Here is a 10718-nt window from a genome sequence, read left to right on the forward strand (position 1 = left end):
GGGGTTGTGCCTAAATTTTTATTGTCAAACTCCTATGGCTAAGTGAGGGTGATAAACCCACATAGTCTGATTGTCTGGTTCTTTGCGCTAAACACCTCCTTTAAGGACCAAATGTTGGGATAAAGAGTGTTTAGATTCACCCTGAACACCCCCGTACTACCTACGTGGGGGCTGAAGCCGACGACTGGCCAACCCTCAGATTTAATAAAAATGGCCGCACAGGAGGTAAAAACTTCAACAAATAAACAAGAAATATACTACATAATGGCTCTGTTTAATACTACAGGACGGGATAACATGAATATACTCATTCAAAAATAATGTCCTTAGCACACTGCTCCGCTACAATGTGGGATCCCTCCAGGACATCGTCGAAATATCACGCGGGCGTGCGGTGCTCCTTTCCCTCAGGTGGCCTTCGGTCGCGAGTTTGACGGCATTCATCTTTGCCCATTGCATCTTGACACGGGCGAAGGCCATCCACACACCTTCTATACAGGCCGACCGCTTGACGGCGTCAAGCCGAGGGCAGGCATGGACCAGCCGCTTCACGAGTCCGAAGTAGCTGCCGGGCATAGCTTCTGGAGGCCACAGCTGGATTATTAAGTCCTTCATGGCTAGTTCGGCCACCCTGTGCAGCTCGACCAGCTGTTTTAGCTAGTCGCTAAAAGGCACTGGATGTTCTGGCGCAAGGTACTGTGACCAGAACAGCTTCTCCGTTGTGCTCCCTTCTTCGGCTCGGAAGAATGCCGCAGCGTCAGAAACGCTGCGTGACAAATCCGCAAATGCCCTGGAGAACTCCAAATCCGGGTCAGTAAGAGATATCGTGTCTTCACACACTTGCTTTGCATAATAAAAGCCTTACCCGCCACAATATTCTTGGCCTCTTGGATTTCCTGGAGGGCGCCTTGGGCTTCGGCCCATGCCTCTTGCGCACTTTGGCGGACCCTCATGAGCTCGGACTCTTGGTCCACATTCTGGCGCTCCAAGGACTCGTATTTGTTCACGGCATCTTGGAGCTCCTGCTGGACCTCACCAATCCTGGCCTCATTTTTTTCTCGGGCGGCCCGTTCCTTTCCCGCCCTCTCCTCAGCCTCGGCCAGCACCTTCTTGAAGGCCTCTACCTCGGTCGCCACCCCTACGAAAATAACGCGGCACCGTGGTCAGCGCACAAACATTCATTCCTCCCGGATATACACAAAAACATTGAATACCTTGATGGTCCTCCAGCTGCTTTTTCGCACGACCGAGCTCTTCCTCGGCCTGCTCCATCCTCTGCTTCAGTGCGGAGACTTCGGCAGCATGAGAAGTCGCGGCCAACAGCGACGCCTGCTTATTCACATAAACGTACCTGGTTAGTCTCCTGTGAAAAATTGTTTGATCCTCTGTTCGGCTTTTCTTTCCGAACAGCCAACAGAGTCACAGGGGCTACTATTTATACTATGACTTTCTTTTCACAAAGTTACATTACTTCCCTCAAAGCCTATTAGAAGGCTTGTGCAGGCTTCGGTCAGTCCGCTTTTCGTGGACTGAATCTTCTCAATCACCGCACCCATAAGGGTACGGTGTTCCTCAACTATGGAAGCACCTTGCAGTGCTTCCAGTAGAGTATCCGGTGCCTCTAGTTGGACAGAGGTCACTGGTGGAATATGCACACCTCCTTCTGATGGAGGAGGCTGATACGTCTCCAACGTATCTATAATTTTTGATTGCTCCATGCTATATTATCTACTGTTTTGGACTATATTGGGCTTTATTTTCCACTTTTATATTATTTTTGGGACTAACCTATTAACCGGAGGCCTAGCCCAGAATTGCTGTTTTTTGCCTATTTCAGTGTTTTGAAGAAACGGAATATCAAACGGAGTCCAAATGGAATGAAACCTTCGGGAACGTGATTTTCTCACCGAACGTGATCCAGGAGACTTGGACCCTACGCCAAGGCATCAGAGAGGCGGTCACGAGGGTGGGGGGCGCCCCCCCCCTAGGGCACGCCCCCCTGCCTCGTGGGCCCCTCGGAGCTCCACTGACATACTCCTTCCTCCTATATATACCTACGTACCCCCAAACGATCAGAACAGGAGCCAAAAACCTAATTCCACCGCCGCAACTTTCTGTATCCACGAGATCCCGTCTTGGGGCCTGTTCCGGAGCTCCGCCGGAGAGGGCCATCATCACGGAGGGCTTCTACATCATCATAGCCTCTCCGATGAAGTGTGAGTAGTTTACCTCAGACCTTCGGGTCCATAGTTAGTAGCTAGATGGCTTCTTCTCTCTTTGGATCTCAATACAAAGTTCTCCCCCTCTCTTGTGGAGATCTATTCAATGTAATCTTCTTTTTGCGGTGTGTTTGTTGAGACCGATGAATTGTGGGTTTATGATCAAGTCTATCTATGAATAATATTTGAATCTTCTCTGAATTCTTTTATGTATGATTGGTTATCTTTGCAAGTCTCTTCGAATTATCCGTTTGGTTTGGCCAACTAGATTGGTAGTTCTTGCCATGGGAGAAGTGCTTAGCTTTGGGTTCGATCTTGCAGTGTCCTTTCCCAGTGACAGAAGGGGCAGCAAGGCACGTATTGCATCGTTGCCATCGAGGATAACAAGATGGGGTTTATTTCATATTGCATGAATTTATGTCTCTACATCATGTCATCTTGCTTAAGGCGTTACTCTGTTTTTAACTTAATACTCTAGATGCATGCTGGATAGTGGTCGATGAGTGGAGTAATAGTAGTAGATGCAGAATCGTTTCGGTCTACTTGTCACGGACGTGATGCCTATATACATGATCATGCCTAGATATTCTCATAACTATGCTCAATTATGTCAATTGCTCAACAGTAATTTGTTCACCCACCGTAAAATACTTATGCTCTTGAGAGAAGCCACTAGTGAAACCTATGGCCCCCGGGTCTATTCTCATCATATCAATCTCCATCACTTTAATCTTGTTTTGCTTTTTACTTTGCCTTTTACTTTTCACTTTGCATCTTTATACCAAAAATACCAAAAATATTATATCTATCAGATCTCACTCTCGTAAGTGACCGTGAAGGGATTGACAACCCCTAATCGCGTTGGTTGCGAGTAGCTATCGTTTTGTGCAGGTACGAGGGACTTGAGCGTGGCCTCCTACTAGATTGATACCTTGGTTCTCAAAAACTGAGGGAAATACTTACGCTACTCTGTTGCATCATCCCTTCCTCTTCGGGGAAATCCAACGCAAGCTCAAGAGGTAGCAAGAAGGATTTCTGGCGCCGTTGCCGGGGAGTCTACGCAAAAAGTCAACATACCAAGTACCCATCACAATCCCTATCTCTCGCATTACATTATTTGCCATTTGCCTCTCGTTTTCCTCTCCCCCACTTCACCCTTGCCGTTTTATTCACCCTCTCTTTCCCAATCTCCTTCTCCTTCCTCCCTCTCCTTTCCGCTTGCCTTTTCGTTTGCTTGTGTGCTAGTTTGTTTGCTTGTCGTCATGGCTGGTCTCATATCTTCTCCGTTGTCTCCCGAGAGTGAAGTTCTAAATTTTAAACAAAGGGAGGGAGAAAATCTAAAAGATGCTTGGTATAGAATTTGCAATGCTCAAAATAGATCTACCAGGAAGCAATCTACCTTAGTTCTTCTCTGCAATTTTTATGTAGGTGTTAATCCTTGGTATAGATATATCCTCGATACCATTACCGGAGGGAACTTCTTGGGTAGCCATACTTTTGATTCTTATAATGCTATGTTAGATTTATTTGGCTCACCACCTCTTTTGGTTAATGGAACCATGTTAACTTTGGAGCATGTTATGCAAAGACTTGAAATTATTGAAAATAAAGTTGCTACTATTGAATTAATTGAAAATCTAGATAAAAAGATCCACAATCAAATTACTCAATATGGATCTAAGGTAGGAATGACTTTGAAAAATATTAAGGAAAAGGAACCCATAGTTAATGAGAAGATAAACTTAGATTCTACTAGAATTGATAAACTTGAGGGTATCATTACAAACATGGGAACCGCTTTTTCTGCCGTAAAGAATACTCCAAGTCCTCCTACTAAAATTGCCAAGCTTATGTATGTTCCTAAAAATAAGGGTGAATCATCTAAGGAAACTGCGGATCTTAAATCTATAAGTATTCATCCCAATCTTTTTGCTATCATTAAGGAACCAATTGCTACAAATTAATTTTTCGATCTTGTACCTAAAAGTTTAATAATCACTAGAAAGAAAGAAATTCCTAACGGAAATATATGCCTCATCGAAGAATTGCCTACTAAAGATGGCAATACCTAGATCTATCCTCGCTTTTATGCCTAGCTAGGGCGTTAAACGATAGCGCTTGTTGGGAGGCAACCCAATTTTATTTTTATTCCTTGCTTTTTGCTCCTGTTTAGTAATAAATAAATTATCTAGCCTATATTTTGGTTGTGTTTTTTGTTTTTAATTAGTGTTTGTGCCAAGTAGAACCGTTGGGAAGACTCGGGGAAAGTCTTGTTGAACTTGCTGTAAGAAACAGAAACTTTAGCGCTCATGAGAACTGCTGTCATTTTTATTTGAAGAGTGATATTTAGTTAATTATTTTTGCATATGATTAATAGATAAATTCCTCACGTCCAGAAATTTATTTTAGAATTTTTGGGGTTCCAGATCTTGTGCTAGCTACAGATTACTACAGACTGTTCTGTTTTTGACAGATTCTGTTTTTCGTGTGTTGTTTGCTTATTTTGATGAATCTATGGCTAGTAAAATAGTTTATAATCCATGAGAAGTTGGAATAAAGTAGGTTTAACATCAATATAAATAAAGAATGAGTTCATTACAGTACCTTGAAGTGGTCTTTTGTTTTCTTTCGCTAACAGAGCTCACGAGTTTTCTACTTTAAGTTTTGTGTTGTGAAGTTTTCAAGTTTTGGGTGAATTCTTGTGATGGATTATGGAACAAGGAGTGGAAAGAGCCTAAGATTGGGGATGCCCATGGCACCCCCAAGATAATCCAAGGACACCAAAAAGTCAAAGCTTGGGGATGCCCCGGAAGGCATCCCCTCTTTCGTCCACTTCCATCGGTAATTTACTTGGAGCTATATTTTTATTCACCAACATGATATGTGTTTTGCTTGGAGCGTCTTGTATTATTTGTGTCTTTGTGTTTTAGTACGCCACAATCATCCTTGCTGTACACACCTTTTGGGAGAGCCATACATGAATTAAAATTTGATAGAATATTCTATGTGCTTCACTTATATCTTTTGAGCTATGTAGTTTTGCTCTATGTGCTTCACTTATATCTTTTTGAGCTAAGTACTTTTGCTCTATGTGCTTCACTTATATCTTTTGAGCATTGTAATTTTTCTCTATGTGCTTCACTTAGATCTTTTAGAGCACGGTGGTGGATTTGTTTTAAAGAAATTATTGATCTCTCATGCTTCACTTAAATTATTTTGAGAGTCTCTTAATAGCATGGTAATTTGCTTAATAATAATATGCTTGGTATTCAAGATTTGTGAAACTTTCTTTTGAGTGTGTTGAATACTAAGAAAAGATTGAAGTATGATAATTGTTTTGAGATATGGAGGTGATAATATTAGAGTCATGCTAGTTGAGTAGTTATGAACTTAAAGAATACTTGTGTTAAAGTTTGTGATTCCCGTAGCATGCACGTATGGTGAACCGTTATGTGATGAAGTCGGAGCATGGTTTATTTATTGATTGTCTTCCTTATGAGTGGCGGTCGGGGACGAGCGATGGTCTTTTCCTACCAATCTATCCCCCTAGGAGCATGCGCGTAATACTTTGCTTTGATAACTTCTAGATTTTTGCAATAAGTATATGAGTTCTTTATGACTAATGTTGAGTCCATGGATTATACGCACTCTCACCCTTCCACCTTTGCTAGCCTCTCTAATACCGCGCACCTTTCGCCGGTATCATACACCCACCATATACCTTCCTCAAAACAGCCACCATACCTAACCATTATGGCATTTCCATAGCCATTCCGAGATATATTGCCATGCAACTTTCCACCGTTCCGTTCATGACACATTCATCGTTGTCATATTGCATATCCCGGTACACCGCCGGAGGCATTCATATAGAGTCATATTTTGTTCTAAGTATCGAGTTGTAATTGTTGAGTTGTAAGAAAAATAAAAGTGTGATGATCATCATTTTTAGAACATTGTCCCAGGTGAGGAAAGAATGATGGAGACTATGATTCCCCCATAAGTCGGGATGAGATTCCGGACGGAAAAAAGAGGCCAAAGAAGCCCAAATAAAAAAAAGGCCATAAAAAATAGAAAAGGCCCAAATAAAAAAATGAGAGAAAAAGGGAGAAGGGACAATGTTACTATCCTTTTACCACACTTGTGCTTCAAAGTAGCACCATGATCTTCATAGTAGAGAGTCTCTCATGTTATCACTTTCATATACTAGTGGGAATCTTTCATTATAGAACTTGGCTTGTATATTCCAATGATGGGCTTCCTCAAATTGCCCTAGGTCTTCATGAGCAAGCAAGTTGGATGCACACCCACTTAGTTTCTTTTTGAGCTTTCATATACTTATAGCTCTAGTGCATCTGTTGCATGGCAATCCCTACTCACTCACATTGATATCTATTGATGGGCATCTCCATAGCCCGTTGATACGCCTAGTTGATGTGAGACTATCTTCTCCTTTTTGTCTTCTCCACAACCACCATTCTCTTCCACCTATAGTGCTATATCCATGGCTCACGCTCATGTATTGTGTGAAGATTGAAAAAGTTTTGAAAAAGTTAGAGTATGAAACAATTGCTTGGCTTGTCATCGGGGTTGTGCATGATTTAAATACTTTGTGTGGTGAAGATAGAGCATAGCCAGACTATATGATTTTGTAGGGATAACTTTCTTTGGCCATGATATTTTGAGAAGACATAATTGCTTTGTTAGTATGCTTGAAGTATTATTATTTTTATGTCAATATAAACTTTTGTCTTGAATCTTTTGAATCTGAATATTCATATCATAATTAAGAAGATTTGCATTGAAATTATGCCAAGTAGCACTCCGCATCAAAAATTCTCTTTTTATCATTTATCTACTCAAGGACGAGCAGGAATTAAGCTTGGGGATGCCTGATACGTCTCCAACGTATCTATAATTTTTGATTGATCCATGCTATATTATCTACTGTTTTGGACTATATTGGGCTTTATTTTCCACTTTTATATTATTTTTGGGACTAACCTATTAACCGGAGGCCCAGCCCAGAATTGCTGTTTTTTGCCTATTTCAGTGTTTCGAAGAAACGGAATATCAAACGGAGTCCAAACGGAATGAAACCTTCGGGAACGTGATTTTCTCACCGAACGTGATCCAGGAGACTTGGACCCTACGCCAAGGCATCAGAGAGGCGGTCACGAGGGTGGGGGGTGCCCCCCTAGGGCGCGCCCCTGCCTCGTGGGCCCCTCGGAGCTCCACCGACATACTCCTTCCTCCTATATATACCTACGTACCCCCAAACGATCAGAACAGGAGCCAAAAACCTAATTCCACCGCCGCAACTTTCTGTATCCACGAGATCCCATCTTGGGGCCTGTTCCAGAGCTCCGTCGAAGAGATTCGTCATCACGGAGGGCTTCTACATCATCATAGCCTCTCCGATGAAGTGTGAGTAGTTTACCTCAGACCTTCGGGTCCATAGTTAGTAGCTAGATGGCTTCTTCTCTCTTTTTGGATCTCAATACAAAGTTCTCCCCCTCTCTTGTGGAGATCTATTCGATGTAATCTTCTTTTTGCGGTGTGTTTGTTGAGACCGATGAATTGTGGGTTTATGATCAAGTCTATCTATGAATAATATTTGAATCTTCTCTGAATTCTTTTATGTATGATTGGTTATCTTTGCAAGTCTCTTCGAATTATCCGTTTGGTTTGGCCAACTAGATTGGTAGTTCTTGCCATGGGAGAAGTGCTTAGCTTTGGGTTCGATCTTGCGGTGTCCTTTCTCGGTGACAGAAGGGGCAGCAAGGCACGTATTGCATCGTTGCCATCGAGGATAACAAGATGGGGTTTATTTCATATTGCATGAATTTATCTCTCTACATCATGTCATCTTGCTTAAGGCGTTACTCTGTTTTTAACTTAATACTCTAGATGCATGCTGGATAGCGATCGATGAGTGGAGTAATAGTAGTAGATGCAGAATCGTTTCGGTCTACTTGTCACGGACGTGATGCCTATATACATGATCATGCCTAGATATTCTCATAACTATGCTCAATTATGTCAATTGCTCAACAGTAATTTGTTCACCCACCGTAGAATACTTATGCTCTTGAGAGAAGCCACTAGTGAAACCTATGGCCCCCGGGTCTATTCTCATCATATCAATCTCCATCACTTTAATCTTGTTTTGCTTTTTACTTTGCCTTTTACTTTTCACTTTGCATCTTTATACCAAAAATACCAAAAATATTATATCTATCAGATCTCACTCTCGTAAGTGACCGTGAAGGGATTGACAACCCCTAATCGCGTTGGTTGCGAGTAGCTATCGTTTTGTGCAGGTACGAGGGACTTGAGCGTGGCCTCCTACTGGATTGATACCTTGGTTCTCAAAAACTGGGGGAAATACTTACGCTACTCTGTTGCATCATCCCTTCCTCTTCGGGAAAATCCAACGCAAGCTCAAGAGGTAGCAGAGGCTGCCTGCCGGATCCCGGAGCCGTAGGGGTCTCCGGGACCGTATTCGGCTGGTGGCCGAATTGGATGTGGCCCCCATCGCCAGTCTCCATGGGGATCTGCTCCCCCATGTGTCCGGCAGCCGAGGTATTGCCCTCTGGCGCCGCCCTGATGACCTCTTGCGTCTCTCCCTGGTCTGGGATCCTTCGGGACAACACCTCGGTGTCATCCATGACCTTGGGAGAGGAGGCCGTCGGAAGGGACTCGCTGTCCATCGCCTTCGGGTCCAGCGAGTTCCCTGAAGACGAGGATCGCTCGAGGGCGGAACGAGCCACACTGCAAGTACATGGTTCAACATGTTAAAATCACAAAGTAAAAAAAGGCTGATATATGAATACGTCGGGGATCTTCAGATAGTTACGATTCGGCCAGGGGCGCCGTTCTGGGCTGCTGTCGACGTCCCATGCGGAGCTATCCGCGAGGGAGACCTTCCCCTTCTTGGACGCTTCCGCCTCCAGATTTGTGGAGGCCGCCCTCTTCTTTCCCCCCTTCGGGAGGGGGAGTTGCTTTCTTCTTGCTCCTCCTCCTCCTCCTCGTCATCTTCGGTGGCGGAGTGAGTTTCGGCGTCTTCGGACACCATGTCCGAAGTACCCTGACATATGCATTGTGTGTAGCTAATGTTGGGTGGATCTTGACTGGATCTTTTCTACCATGAATTACAATGTTTAGTTTCTGCTTGAAATTTGGAGGTGCTCTGCATTTATATTTTGCGGTCTCAGAAAGGGCTAGCGAGATACCACTACTGTCATATTATATCATGGTTGTTTTGACAACGTGTTGCCTTTTGAGATATCTTATTATTGCTCGCTAGTTGATTATGTCATTGATATGAGTTAATATAATCTTTAGGAGTTATTGTCGGCATGGTTAGTTATAATGTTGGCTGAAAACCTAGGTGTTGTTTAAGCTCATTTATGCAAACAAGAGCAAAAGAGTTCGTAAAAGTTTTTCCTTTTTCACTTTCAGTTTATCAACTGAATTGCTTGAGGACAAGCAAAGGTTTAAACTTGGGGGAGTTGATACGTCTCCAAAGTATCCACTTTTCCTAACGATTTTCATCTTGTTTTGGACTCTAATTTGCATGATTTGAATGAAACTAACCCCGGACTGACGCTGTTTTCAGCAGAACTACCATGGTGTTGTTTTTGTGCAGAAATAAAAGTTCTCAGAAAGGAATGAAACTTTGTGAGGAATTTTTATACAACAAATAAGAATTTCTGGAGCTAAGACCTACCGGAGAGGGGAACCTGGGTGGGCACAACCCACCAGGGTGCGCCCCCCTCTCCTGGCACGCCCAGGTGGGTTGTCCCCACCTGGTGGCCCCGCAGACCCTAAAACCGGCGCTATAAAATCCTATTTTTTAGAAGAAAAAAATCAAGGAGAAAGAATTATAGCGATCCACGAGACGGAGCCGTCGTCACCTCCCGTTCTTCATCGGGAGGCCAGATCTGGAGTCCATTTGGGGCTTTGGAGAGAGGGGGGTCTTCGTTCTTCGTCATCACCAACTCTTCTCCATCGCTAACTCCATGATGCTGCCCACCGAGAGTGAGTAATTCCTTCGTAGGCTCGCTGGTCGGTGAGGAGTTGGATGAGATTCATCATCTAATCGAGTTAGTTTTGTTAGGGCTTGATCCCTAGTATCCACTATGTTCTAAGATTAATGTTGCTATGACTTTGCCATGCTTAATGCTTGTCACTTTAGGCCCGATTGCCATGATTTCAGATCTGAACCGTTTATGTTATCATCATTATATCCATATTCTAGATACGATCTTGCAAGTTATAGTCACCTACTACGTGTTATGATCCGGCAACCCCGGAGTGACAATAGTCGGGACCACTCTCGGTGATGACCGTAGTTTGAGGAGTGCATGTATTCACCGTGTGTTAATGTTTTGTTCCGGTTCTCTATTAAAAGGAGGTCTTAATATCCCTTAGTTTCCAATAGGACCCCACTGCCACGGGAGGGTAGGACAAAAGATGTCATGCAAGTTCTTTTCA

The sequence above is a fragment of the Triticum urartu genome, chromosome 5A (genome assembly GCF_056163025.1).
Source record: "Triticum urartu cultivar PI428250 chromosome 5A, HENAU_Tu73, whole genome shotgun sequence".
NCBI classification, from domain to species: Eukaryota; Viridiplantae; Streptophyta; class Magnoliopsida; order Poales; family Poaceae; genus Triticum; species Triticum urartu.